Source organism: Tachysurus fulvidraco, chromosome 3 (assembly GCF_022655615.1).
Source record: "Tachysurus fulvidraco isolate hzauxx_2018 chromosome 3, HZAU_PFXX_2.0, whole genome shotgun sequence".
NCBI lineage: Eukaryota > Metazoa > Chordata > Actinopteri > Siluriformes > Bagridae > Tachysurus > Tachysurus fulvidraco.
The window spans coordinates 24,979,367-24,993,884 of record NC_062520.1 but is presented as its reverse complement, the minus strand read 5'-3'; the positions used below and the strand labels follow the sequence as shown (position 1 = coordinate 24,993,884).

Sequence of the window (14,518 nt, the reverse complement as noted above, 5' to 3'; positions counted from 1 at the left end):
CGCTTGTAACCTGCATCTTGTTCGCTCCGTTACCTCGCGGTTTACACGAGGACAGAGACGTTAGAGATATGCTAATGCTTTAGATAACGGTTCTTCCTTCTCCTCTACAACGGTGTGGGCATCCAGACGGATCAGCTATCAAGTTCTGTAAACAGTGGCGCCTGTAAAGTGTATCAGCTGTGGATACAGATCATAGGCGCCACTGTTTATCTGAATGTCTTTTTGAAGGTGTGCCAAATAGTTGTATATTGTAAGCCCCCCAAAGATGAAATCCTAGAACCGCCCCTGTGTCAGATTTAAACAAGTGCCTCAGATGTAAACAAGTAGCAGTTTTTTTTTTGTCTCATACTAGAAAACTATGAGCACTTTAAATTTAAAAAGACGTTGAGCTTTATTTAAAGGATATATAGTTTGAAATAATCACTATATTATCCACAGATGTAAGGTATTAATAGTTACACAACTATTTACTATTAGATATTAGGATTTACTATATTGTGCAAAGGTTTTAGGCAGGTGTGAAAAAAATGAAAGTGAAAGTAAGAATGCTTTCGAAAATAGAAGTGTTTATAGATTATTTTTATTAATTAACAAAATGGAATGTAAATGAACAGAAGAGAAATCCTAATGAAAACAGTATTTGGTGTGAACACACGTTACACTTGCGCACAGTATTTAAAGGAACTCAGGAAGAAGGTTGTTCCAAACATCTTAGGGAAGTAACCACAGATCTTCTGTGGATGTATTCTGTCTCATATCCTTTTGTCTCGTCATGTAATCCTAGACAGACTTGACGATGTTGAAATCAAGGCTGTCTGGGAGCCAAACCATCTCTTTCAGTGCTCCTCCTCCTTCTCTATGCTTAACATGGTTCTTAATGACATTGTCTGTATGTTTGGGGTCGTTGTCTTGCTACAAAATAAATTTGGGGCCACTCAGACTCCTTCTTGATGGTACTGCATGAAGAATAAGTATCTGCCTGCATTTTTCAGCGTTGAGGACACATTAATCCTGACCAAAACTCCATTGGTAGTAATGCAGCCCTAAACTTGTAAGGAACCTCCACCATGCTTCACTGTTACCTGTAGACACTCATTATTGTACTGCTCTCAAGCCCTTCAGCAAACAACCTGGCTCCTGCTACAGCCAAATATTTCAAGTTTTGAATCATCAGTCCAGCTTCATCTACTGACATGTTTTTGCACCCCATGTCCTATATTATCATGAATAGTTGAATCACTGAGCCTTGTTTTCACATTTGAGGTATGGCTTTTTGGCCACAGTTCTTCCATGAAGACATCATCCAGAGTTCTCCAGACATTATATGGGTGTAACTGGGTATTTTGCTAATGGTACTCCTGGACATCTTCCAATGATGATAAGTATGCATGATATGTCTTTCATCTGCTCGATTAAGCTATCTTGACCGACCACTGCGTCTACAGTCAACGCCTGTCTCCTGTGAAATACTTGTCTGGCAAAGAATGCTGATGCAGTATAATAAACAAAGTAAACACACACACACACACACATACACACACACACACACACACACTACCCACTCCTTCACCATGCCAGTCAGAACTCAATAATATAACTATATCTGTAAAGTTCCTCACGACAGACTTTGATGTGGACATGAGGAAGCCAGTAATCATCACATCCTATGCTTTTTGGAGGCAAGTAGACAGATAGTGTACCATAACATCACGTGACATCATCAGAATACCCATGAGGTAGTCCCCCCTATTGTGCTGAGTGTTTTGATATGTCACATGTCCAGGTTGTGGTAATTTATTAATTTAGCATACTTTGGGGCAGGGCTGCACGTGACCTCCGGTGACATCATCAGAATTCCCGTGAGGAAGTTCCCCTCATTATGCTGAGTGTTTTGATATGTCACATGTCTATATTGTGTTCATTCTGTGATACGTTTATTTTTCAGGTGGAGCTGCACGCGACGTCACGTGGTGTCGAATGACGTCACTAGAATACCCGTCGCTCAAAAACATGCCGAGTTATGAACCTCCAAAGTTTTGAATGGGTTTCTATCGGAAAAAAGGCCACTTTGTAATTTCGTACCGGGAATTCTGGAATTATGATTGCTTAGAAAAGTAATAGCTTCAGATCAGGATCTACGACACATCTGGTTTTGGTGCATGTGGCCTGAAAGCTCTAGGTGGAGTTACTCTTGATAAATTCATTTAATAATAATAATAATCATATAAAGCAAAAGAGTAGAGGCAACCTAATAAATAGAGCTCTGATTGAGCTTAGTCTGTTTTGTTTTGTACAGTACATGTGTTAAGTGTCTCATTACCATATCTTGTTATTTCAATTGATAAATGTATATGGAAGAACATATGAATATTCCTTTACTTCAAAATGTCCTTTCTTCTAGTGTTGCTGACTATTTGGATTACAATCATCATCTGTCTTTGCGGTGTTTAAGGTATGCATTTTGTCCACCTATTCATCCATGTGTTCAGTATTCCATGGGGCCCAAATGTTACATCTATAACCAAAACTATCAGCCATTACTATGGTTACTATATTACAAATGAAAATCTGTCAAGAGCTGGGGAATTAAACGGACCCAAATGCAGGATAGCTAAAACAAAACAGTATTTATTAACATAAAAACAACACAAAACATGGACACAGACTGGCGACTGGACAAAACATAAGACAGAGGATTCTGCGCTGCTCAAGGCAATGTGGCTCAACTAAATAGTACTAATTATTATCAGACACATGAGGGACAGTTGTGCAGAGTTGTGCGGGGAGGAAGAGACAAGGGCGGTGCAGACACGTGAACACAGAACGTAAACAAAAGCACATGGCCAAAGTCCGGGCTGAGTCCTGACAAAATCAGTAAAATCATTGATGAGGCTTCAAGAGGTGTAATTATGTAATTATTTGGCAAGACTCATGGCATGACTAAAGCTTTTATCTCCATGGTAATGGTGAGGATAGAAATACATTCCAAAGTGGTCTGTTGATTTTTGGGGCCAAACTTGAGTTTTTTTGCTTTTTATAATTGTTGTTGTTCAAACAAAAGAAATCTAAAAAACAGACATCAAGGGATTACATTTCACAAGTGAGAATGTGTTTTATGATATTGACTGTTAGGAAATTATATTTCTGGTTACGCTGGTTTGTTTCAGTCCTTGGTTAACGAACGTGTGACAAGTGTGTTCCTAACTCAGTATTTAATTTACAATAATCTGTTATATTAATGGTTATATTAGAATGTGTATTGAGTTTGTCACTGTTAAAAATTAGACGAGTAATATTAAGAAGTGGAATGCAGATAATGCTGATCCTTATTTGTCTGGGTTGATTACTTGTCGATGTGTTGGTGATGCCTCTTGGCTTCGGTAGGGGGAGGGGAATTGCTTGCGTGCGCCTCTTCTTCATTCAATACAGATGAGTGAAGGCAAGGGTGAAAAAGAAGTGTGAGATAGAAACAGTGGAGTCGGTTACAGAGAGCTGAAGTCACACCGTGCTGCATTTATTTAATAACTATTATGCGGAGAGAAGGAGAAGCGGTGTTTGAGAGCAGAGAGCAGTGAGGGAAAAGAAAACATGGTTTTGAGAATAGCGTACTCAGGTGGACGGTCAGTATCGGTCAGCAGCGACAGCAGCCTGGAGTCAAGTTGGAGAAAAAGTGTGCACGGTAAAACACGCAAAAGCGGGTAGCATCAACTGTGCTGAGACTGGAGAGGATGGAAGCAGGTAGTATGGATGATGAAGATGATTCTTCAGTAATTGATAGTGAGGGATGGTCACAGATTACGGATTCATCAAACAAAAGGAAGAATAGAGATTCTGAGTCAGATGACAACAATACTAGAGTAGGAATAAACAAAGTAAGGAAAACTGAGGTAGAATACAAAGTAATGGTTGCATTTTCTGGAACAGCTGAAAACATCAACACCCCAATGAAACTTACAAAAATTATCAAAAAATCAATTAGAAATATTAACTCAGCAAGGTATCTGTCCAACATTCGTGTCCTCCTTTTTTGTGTTGACAAAAAGCAGCAAGAGGTTGCTTTGACAATCAAAGAGCTTGGAGGTAAAGCAGTCAGAAGTGAAGCATCAGCTGTCTAGTAGAAATGGTAGAGAGAGATTTAATGGTCATATTCCATCAAGGTGACAGTTTTATTACCCCTGGCAGCTGCAATGTCAGCTGTTATGACATCTGTTATTAGTGATATGAAATTATTAAAGGTTAAAGGTTAAAGGTTATACCTTTTGGTGTGGTAGACATGTCTTGACTCCAAGTCAAGTCAAGACCTCCCACCACCACCCCCTCTCATTTCAGTGCTTGGTTCCCATAGACAGGTGACAAGTAATTAAAACAAGGAGCTATGTTCTTTTTTTTTTTTTTTTAAAAATGGGGTTTTATGACCCCTCAGAGGAAGCAGTGTTAGTTACTTAAAACTCGTGTTTGATCCGGGGGGTGTTTTGCGATAGGTCACCCCTCCCCTAAGGCCGGATGGTTTTCAAATCAAGATTATGACACCCTCCTTTGTGTTAGGAGCATCTCTCAGTCTGATCGTTAGTCAATGGGGGTGCTATCTATAACGTCACACACGCGCATCCTGACCAAACGCACGTGAGAAGAAAAGTTGATCCGGGGGGTGTTTTGCGATAGGTCACCCCTCCCCTAAGGCCGGATGGTTTTCAAATCAAGATTATGACACCCTCCTTTGTGTTAGGAGCATCTCTCAGTCTGATCGTTAGTCAATGGGGATGCTATCTATAACGTCACACACGCGCATCCTGACCAAACGCTCGTGAGAAGAAAGACGCGCACACGCGCACCCTGAGCGGAAACGTGCACCTGAGCGGAAACGCGCGTGAGAAAAAAGGAGCAAACGCCTGAGCGGACACGCCCACACGTGTAGGTAAAAAGTGAGAATTTTCCGAAAATTTGGCTATGACTTCGCGTCTTTGGATTTTTCACAACGGAACAGAACATCTACGATCTTCTAAGCATTGAGAGCACGGCCTTTTCAATAGGTAAGAGTTTATTATTAACTTTATTGTAAATTTATAAGTATTAGAATGCTTATCGTTTGATATTATAACTAGTTTTAGTTGGGTTTATACGTAAAGTCTGTTTTAATTACAGAACAAGGCCAGCCTATCTGACGCAATTGTCTGTGAAAACGTATCAAACAAACGCGACCCTTCCAGGGTAATTTCATTCTGACTCTTTGATCTGTGTTTTTTCTTCAGTCGACTGTTTTATCATATATTACATTATAATCTAAATGTTATCTTTATTTATTTTTAGACAGTTGTATTGAGATTATTTGCCGGCGATGAGTCTTCTACAACGCACGTGCTAGGCCTAAGAACGGGGGAACATCCGGGGTCAAACAATCGCGGCCCTTCCAGGGTAATTTCATTCTGACTCTTAGATCTGTATTTTTTTTTTCTTCAGTCGATTGTTTTATCATATATTACATTATAATCTAAATGTTATGTTTATTTATTTAATTCATCGTTTATTCATTTTTAGACAGTTGTATTGAGATTATTTCCCGCGACGAGCCTTCTACAACGCACGTGCTAGGCCTAAGAACGGGGAACATCCGGGTCTATCCAAAAGTCGATAGCTGTAGTAACCCCACAGCTCAGACCAGTTTTACAAACTACGGGTAAGTTACACCATGAAAATATGTATGTTGTAAATCTTTCATTAACCTTATATGATATTTTAAGTATTTAATTATCCATTATTTTGTATGTGTGACATGTTCAGAAGACACCGGAACAACGTATGACTCCGATAGTTCAGATTTTTTTTTGGGTAAGGTCGTTAGCATTCTCTTTTCAATCAACCCTTAAGAGTGTAAAACAATCCTCCACACATTTTTCTGTAATCTGTATTCTATTTAGATACCGTCATTGAAGGAGTAAGAAACTACAATCAACCCCCTTGAAGAAAATTCCAACATTGGAGACACTCTCTTCAGGATTTTTTCAGCTAAGGGATAGAATAACTGAAAACTTTGAGCATGTCTACAGTGAGTATGTTCAATCCTTGCATAATACTCTGGAATCCTTAAATTGCTGTGTTATGGTGAATAAAAGAAATGTTAAGACAATATTATTTTAGAAATGGCTCAGAAGCGTTCGAGTAATTCTCCCTCTTCAGAAGCTAAAAAAATTAGAATTGAAAATGACCCTACATCATCACATGATCTCTGCTTTGGTGAAACTTCGACTTTTTCAAGTAGTCTGTTACAACGTGATCCGTACACAACCCTGAATCCTTTTTTAACCGATGCAATCAATGAGTTGAATGATGGTTTAAGATCGACACTTAGACACGATATTCAGAGCCCCAATCCGGGGTTGACCGATAATTTAACAGCGACACAAACACAGCTGCCTCATCATGACGTGTTCTTAGAATTGAATCAGAGTCTGTTAACGTTGCAGAATAGTCTAAATGATCAAGATCAACCTGTGCCGTTAAATCCCTTTTTAATCGATGCAATCAATGAGTTGAATGATGGTTTAAGATCGACACTTAGACACGATATTCAGAGCCCTAATCCGGGGTTGACCGATAATTTAACAGCGACACAAACAGCTGCCTCATCATGACGTGTTCTTAGAATTGAATCAGAGTCTGTTAACGTTGCAGAATAGTCTAAATGATCAAGATCAACCTGTGCCGTTAAATCCCTTTTTGATAGAAGCTGTAAACCAATTGAACGAAAGTCTTAACTTATCTAACGAACAAAATGTCGTTAATGCAACAACTCCAGTAACCTATCAATATCAAGAACCTGCATCTCAACAAGATTTGCTTCATGGTCTTAATCAAAGTCTTATTTTGTTAAATGACAATATCATTAACTTAATCAACCAACCTGTTAATGTTCTGCAAAATCCCGAAACTGATCATGAGTACATTCCTGAAATGGTAAATGATACATCAGTAGACAATGCGTCGCCGCCTACTGGTGAAAATGTATCCTTAGATCACGTAGACAATGCGTCGCCGCCCACTGGTGAAAGAAAGAGAATCCGGCTTTATCGCTAGTTTTGTACACAATTACAATTTTACACTGTAAATGTGCCTCAAATTTACTCACATCGGCAAAGGTGACGGGTGTGTTTTCAGTTAAACCTACAGCGTATTGGAGCTGTTTAGCAATTTTTTCATTTTGAAAATCGCTTTTATCACGATTTAAAAGCTGTGTAACGCATAATGCAAAACACATGTCTTTATTGTAAAAAATATACAAGTGTCGCATCTTCTTCTGTACAACTTCTGAATTGAATATTGTAGCAACTTTCCGTCTACAACCTATACCACCGCGAGGTGGTCGAACTATCTGTACTACCAGTTCAAGCGAATTATCCGTAAATATGTCACGATTACTTTGAATGGTATTTTCGAGCATGGTCAAAAAAGACTGTAAATCGATGGCTCCATTGACTAGTTGAATGTGAGATGACACATTGAGTGTAACGCCTCTAATTTCAACGGTGACATAATCCTTAGGTGAAATCATTTCATTCGCAACTTCTATCACGCTGTTTAAAATCTCTAAAACATAATTATAAAATTCAGCAAAACTGTTGACGTTAGCAATAGAAGAAAAATTCACTCTTCTTATGATCTCTGTGTTATTGAAGTTGTCACGATTAATTATTCTAATATTACTATCTACACCATGGCCTATTTGATTGTTTTCAACAGAAGGTGGCGGCGATGCATTGTCTACGTGATCTAAGGGTACATTTTCAACACTATGTGGCGGCGATGCAATGTCTACGTGATCTGAGGGTACATTTTCACCAGTGGGCGGCGACGCATTGTCTACGTGATCTAAGGGTACATTTTCACCAGTGTGCGGCGACGCATTGTCTACGTGATCTAAGGGTACATTTTCACCAGTGGGCGGCGACGCATTGTCTACGTGATCTAAGGGTACATTTTCACCAGTGGGCGGCGACGCATTGTCTACGTGATCTAAGGATACATTTTCACTAGTAGGCGGCGACGCATTGTCTACTGATGTATCATTTACCATTTCAGGAATGTACTCATGATCAGTTTTGGGATTTTGCAGAACATTAACAGGTTGGTTGATTAAGTTAATGATATTGTCATTTAACAAAATAAGACTTTGATTAAGACCATGAAGCAAATCTTGTTGAGATGCAGGTTCTTGATATTGATAGGTTACTGGAGTTGTTGCATTAACGACATTTTGTTCGTTAGATAAGTTAAGACTTTCGTTCAATTGGTTTACAGCTTCTATCAAAAAGGGATTTAACGGCACAGGTTGATCTTGATCATTTAGACTATTCTGCAACGTTAACAGACTCTGATTCAATTCTAAGAACACGTCATGATGAGGCAGCTGTTTGTGTCGCTGTTAAATTATCGGTCAACCCCGAATTAGGGCTCTGAATATCGTGTCTAAGTGTCGATCTTAAACCATCATTCAACTCATTGATTGCATCGATTAAAAATGGATTTAACTGCACAGGTAGATCTTGATCATTTAGACTATTCTGCAACGTTAACAGACTCCGATTCAATTCTAAGAACACGTCATGATGAGGCAGCTGTGTTTGTGTCGCTGTTAAACTATCGGTCAACCCCGGATTGGGGCTCTGAATATCGTGTCTAAGTGTCGATCTTAAACCATCATTCAACTCATTGATTGCATCGGTTAAAAAAGGATTCAGGGTTGTGTACGGATCACGTTGTAACAGACTACTTGAAAAAGTCGAAGTTTCACCAAAGCAGAGATCATGTGATGATGTAGGGTCATTTTCAATTCTAATTTTTTTAGCTTCTGAAGAGGGAGAATTACTCGAACGCTTCTGAGCCATTTCTAAAATAATATTGTCTTAACATTTCTTTTATTCACCATAACACAGCAATTTAAGGATTCCAGAGTATTATGCAAGGATTGAACATACTCACTGTAGACATGCTCAAAGTTTTCAGTTATTCTATCCCTTAGCTGAAAAAATCCTGAAGAGAGTGTCTCCAATGTTGGAATTTTCTTCAAGGGGGTTGATTGTAGTTTCTTACTCCTTCAATGACGGTATCTAAATAGAATACAGATTACAGAAAAATGTGTGGAGGCTTGTTTTACACTCTTAAGGGTTGATTGAAAAGAGAATGCTAACGACCTTACCCAAAAAAATATCTGAACTATCGGAGTCATACGTTGTTCCGGTGTCTTCTGAACATGTCACACATACAAAATAATGGATAATTAAATACTTAAAATATCATATAAGGTTAATGAAAGATTTACAACATACATATTTTCATGGTGTAACTTACCCGTAGTTTGTAAAACTGGTCTGAGCTGTGGGGTTACTACAGCTATCGACTTTTGGATAGACCCGGATGTTCCCCGTTCTTAGGCCTAGCACGTGCGTTGTAGAAGGCTCGTCGCGGGAAATAATCTCAATACAACTGTCTAAAAATGAATAAACGATGAATTAAATAAATAAACATAACATTTAGATTATAATGTAATATATGATAAAACAATCGACTGAAGAAAAAAAAATACAGATCTAAGAGTCAGAATGAAATTACCCTGGAAGGGCCGCGATTGTTTGACCCCGGATGTTCCCCCGTTCTTAGGCCTAGCACGTGCGTTGTAGAAGACTCGTCGCCGGCAAATAATCTCAATACAACTGTCTAAAAATAAATAAAGATAACATTTAGATTATAATGTAATATATGATAAAACAATCGACTGAAGAAAAAACACAGATCAAAGAGTCAGAATGAAATTACCCTGGAAGGGTCGCGTTTGTTTGATACGTTTTCACAGACAATTGCGTCAGATAGGCTGGCCTTGTTCTGTAATTAAAACAGACTTTACGTATAAACCCAACTAAAACTAGTTATAATATCAAACGATAAGCATTCTAATACTTATAAATTTACAATAAAGTTAATAATAAACTCTTACCTATTGAAAAGGCCGTGCTCTCAATGCTTAGAAGATCGTAGATGTTCTGTTCCGTTGTGAAAAATCCAAAGACGCGAAGTCATAGCCAAATTTTCGGAAAATTCTCACTTTTTACCTACACGTGTGGGCGTGTCCGCTCAGGCGTTTGCTCCTTTTTTCTCACGCGCGTTTCCGCTCAGGTGCACGTTTCCGCTCAGGGTGCGCGTGTGCGCGTCTTTCTTCTCACGAGCGTTTGGTCAGGATGCGCGTGTGTGACGTTATAGATAGCATCCCCATTGACTAACGATCAGACTGAGAGATGCTCCTAACACAAAGGAGGGTGTCATAATCTTGATTTGAAAACCATCCGGCCTTAGGGGAGGGGTAAGCTATCGCAAAACACCCCCCCGGATCAACTTTTCTTCTCACGTGCGTTTGGTCAGGATGCGCGTGTGTGACGTTATAGATAGCACCCCCATTGACTAACGATCAGACTGAGAGATGCTCCTAACACAAAGGAGGGTGTCATAATCTTGATTTGAAAACCATCCGGCCTTAGGGGAGGGGTGACCTATCGCAAAACACCCCCCGGATCAAACACGAGTTTTAAGTACCTATCTCTATCTATTCAATCAAACATATTTACTTGTTTACAATACTGCTTCCTCTGATGGGGTTAAAACAAACACTTTTAAAAAAAAAAAAAAAAGTCCTTGTTTACAACACTGCTTCCTCTGAGGGTCATAAAACACCATTTTAAAAAAAAGAACATAGGTCCTTGTCACCTGTCTACGGGAACAAGCCAAAAACATAGGTCCTTGTTTTTACAACACTGCTTCCTCTGAGGGGTCATAAAACCCCTTTTTTAAAAAAAAAAAAAAGAACATAGCTCCTTGTTTTAATTACTTGTCACCTGTCTATGGGAACCAAGCACTGAAATGAGAGGGGGTGGTGGTGGGAGGTCTTGACTTGACTTGGAGTCAAGACATGTCTACCACACCAAAAGGTATAACCTTTAACCTTTAATAATTTCATATGTCATAACAGCTGACATTGCAGCTGCCAGGGGTAATAAAACTGTCACCTTGATGGAATATGACCATTAAATCTCTCTAATGGTAAAAAAAAGAGAGAAGTACCACTGTTGTGCTAAACTTCAATTGTAAAAACGTACCGGAACATGTTAAAATTGGATATATACTGTATTTTATACGGTACGGCCATTTGTTAGACCAGCGTTGAGATATTTCAATTGCCAAAGACTGGGGCATGTTGCTTCTGTCTGTAAGGGGAAAAAAAGATGTTGCAAATGTGGCGGAGAACATGATTATGGAAAATGTGGAGAGGGGGTGGAACCTAAATGTTGTAATTGTGGAGGGCCACACAGTGCAGCATTTATAGGCTGTAAAGCCCAAAAGCAAGCAATGGAAGAAATAAAACTCAAAACAGTACAGAATGTATCATATGCTCAAGCAGTCAAGCAAGTACAAGCGATAAATGGAAATCTGAGGGAAAATATCATAACTCTAAAGACACGTGCAGTCACAAATGTATTGAGGATGGAAACTTGCTTGTGGTAAACAAAATTAATTTTGTAGCATTTATAGCTGAAGTCATTAATTGTTCAGCCCAAACAGACAAAAGAACTGAAAAGCTGAAAATTATTATATCTGCAGCGGCTTGACATCTTGGTATTACTGAAGTGTCAGTGGAACAGATTCAAACAATACTTGGACAAACTGAAGGGACAGTAGGGAAGGATGATCCTTTGAGTAGTCAGAGAAGTAAAAGTAAGATATGAAAATGTTACAGTGGAATGCTAGAAGTTTGATTGCGAATGGGCAAGAACTTAAAAGATTTGTTTACCATCTAGCGGTTTTACCAGACGTTGTATGTATTCAGGAGACCTGGCTTCATCTGCAGTTAAACTTTAGTATTCCTGGCTACAAATTGGTTAGAAAGGATAGAGTTGGAACAAATGGAGGAGGATGTGGGACATTTGTTAAAGATGGGGTGACTTATAGAGAAATAATAATAGATGTCTTAGGGGAATGTGTTGTTGTAGAGGTGTAGACTCAGGGAGGGGTATTGAAGGTGGTAAACTTTTATAATCCTTGTAATCAGTTAACTTTAGATTATCTAAATATGATAAGAATCAAAGCTGGGGAAAATTTGATATGGTGTGGGGATTTTACTGCACATAATACACTTTGGGGTAGTACTTGCACAGGTAATAATGGTAGGGTAGTAAAAAAGTTTATGGAGGAATATGCTTTAGTGTGTTTAAATAACGGAAAGGGTACTAGATTCAATATAAGGGACTCTTCGATGTCATGTATTGATCTAACAATAGTCTCTGGAACTATAGCTTTAGAATGTAATCGGGAAGTACTAGAGCAATCTACACTGGGAAGTGATCACTTTCCAATTTTATGCAATGTGGGACTGGAAATTTATCAACAAAATAAAACAATGCCAAATAGATGGAGATTTGATAAAGCCGATTGGGATAAATTTAACAGGTTATGCATCGATGGAATGATGAATTATAGCTTAGATGATGATATAGATTTGTGTTCTGACCAATTAATTACAATTAAGAATCCATTCCTAAATCAGAAGGTAAAGTAAGATTGAAAATTGTCCCATGGTGGAATGATGAATGCACTAAAGCTGTTAAAGATAGAAATAAGGCCTTTAGAGAGCTTAGGAAAACCTTAATACCTATAACTTTAATTAGTTATCAGAAGAAACAGGCTCAGGCAAGGAAGATAATAAAGCAAGCTAAAAGGAAGTATTGGCAATCATTCTGCTCCACAATAGGAAGGGAAACAGAAATAAGAGAGGTATGGGGTGTCCTCAAAAAATGGTTGGGGTTTATAGAACTCAGAATATACCAGTACTAGTAGATGAGGGGGAAAACAGCAGTGACCCAAGAAGATAAAGCGGAAATGTTTGCTTCCATCTTTCAAAAGGCACACAGATCAGATAACCTAGGGATAAATTATAAGAGACGGACAGAAGAAATATTAAAGCAAAATAGAGATATTTTTAATAAAAAAATGAATAGTAAAACAGCTTTGGATGCTTTTTTTAATTTGTGGGAACCTAAAAGAGTCTTAATGAGGGTTAGAAGTACTGCTCCTGGGAAAGCTAGAATCTGCTATACTATGATTAAAAAAATGAATGACGTAATACTTAAAGTAATATTAGATCTTTTTAACAAAATTTGGAGGGAAGGACAATTACCACTATCATGGAAACAAGCAATTGTAATCCCGATTCACAAACCAGGGAAAGATGCTACTATAGCAGAAAACTATAGGCCGATAGCTCTGATGTCTAACCTCTGTAAAGTAATGGAAAAAATGATCGTTAATCAACTATATTATTTACTGGAAAGCAACAGATTATCAGTATAGTTTTCGACCAGGCAGATCCACCTTAAATGCACTAATTAGACTAGAAACTGATGTCAAAAAGGTGCTAGAAATGAAGTGTTAGTGGCAGTATACTTTGACATCAAAAAAGCATAGGATATGATGTGGAGAGAAGGATTGCTGTTAAAGTTGCAAAGAATGGGAATTGAAGGAAGATCCTATAATTGGTTTTTAAGTTTCTTATTCGGACGATCAGTACAAGTCAAGGTAGGAAATACAATTTCTGAGATGGTGAAGGTAGAAAATGGAACACCACAGGGAAGTGCCATTAGTCCTTTATTATATAACATAATGGTTAATGATGTATTTGAAGGAATTCATCCAGGAGTTAAAACTGCTTTGTATGCAGATGATGGAGATGGAGCAATGTGGAAGAGGGGAAGAAACATAAAATATATAGTGGAAAAAATTCAAGAAGCAATTGAGATTGTAGAGAATTGGTCATTGGAATGGGGATTTAGATTTTCTATATCCAAAACGTGCTGTCAGTTTTTTACTAAAAAGAGGATTGCAGAAAAAATTTAACTTTATTTATATAAACAGCCATTAGAAAGGGTATCAAATTTTAAATATTTATATAGCAGCCCCTTGGCGTCGACAAACGAGACAGAGAGTTTCTACAGGTGGTTAATCTTCTTTATTTCGCTCGCTTTGAGCGCCATTAACCGTGACTTCGAGAAACGTTGTGTTGTAGCACCGTGAAACTACATAAAGAAACAATATACTCATAAATAAAAAAAAACATGTACAAATGACAAATACACATACACAAAACAAATACACATTTACAGATACCCAAAAGGGAAATAAATTATTACATACATGAGAAATTAACCAAAAGAGCTCGACAAATAACACGTGACATACGAAATTATATATCACTTTAAAATACAACATGCAAAACACACAATAAAGACACATACCTCGCTCCACTTGCCAAAGCGTACTAAATGAACCAAAACGTAAAGTGCATCCACCCTTTACAATATATATTTCAAACTTTTGTAAACACCATGTGAGAACCACGATGTGCTCCTCGTGCGCACCTCTTTCTTCTACCTGCGTTACAGCTTACATTACGTAGAGAGCGTGCGTGCGTGCACACAACACATTT

At 38.2% G+C, this 14,518-nt stretch overlaps 2 long non-coding RNA genes across 3 annotated transcripts; one reads left to right on the top strand and one right to left on the bottom strand.

The window, feature by feature from the left end:
• Window positions 1–4,837: 4,837 nt before the first annotated feature.
• Window positions 4,838–5,832, top strand: LOC113647140. Of its 2 annotated transcripts, XR_007140098.1 has the most exons (4): window positions 4,838–5,030; window positions 5,143–5,208; window positions 5,308–5,412; window positions 5,536–5,832. It is a non-coding gene; the product is annotated as an uncharacterized LOC113647140 (long non-coding RNA). The 2 variants fall into 2 exon arrangements; XR_007140099.1 differs by lacking the exon at window positions 5,308–5,412.
• Window positions 5,833–9,231: 3,399 nt separating this feature from the next.
• LOC113643529 lies at window positions 9,232–10,178 on the bottom strand. The gene is made up of 4 exons (XR_003440801.2): window positions 9,986–10,178; window positions 9,808–9,873; window positions 9,604–9,708; window positions 9,232–9,481 (listed from the first exon to the last, which is right to left on the bottom strand). It is a non-coding gene; the product is annotated as an uncharacterized LOC113643529 (long non-coding RNA).
• Between the last annotated feature and the right edge of the window lie 4,340 nt (window positions 10,179–14,518).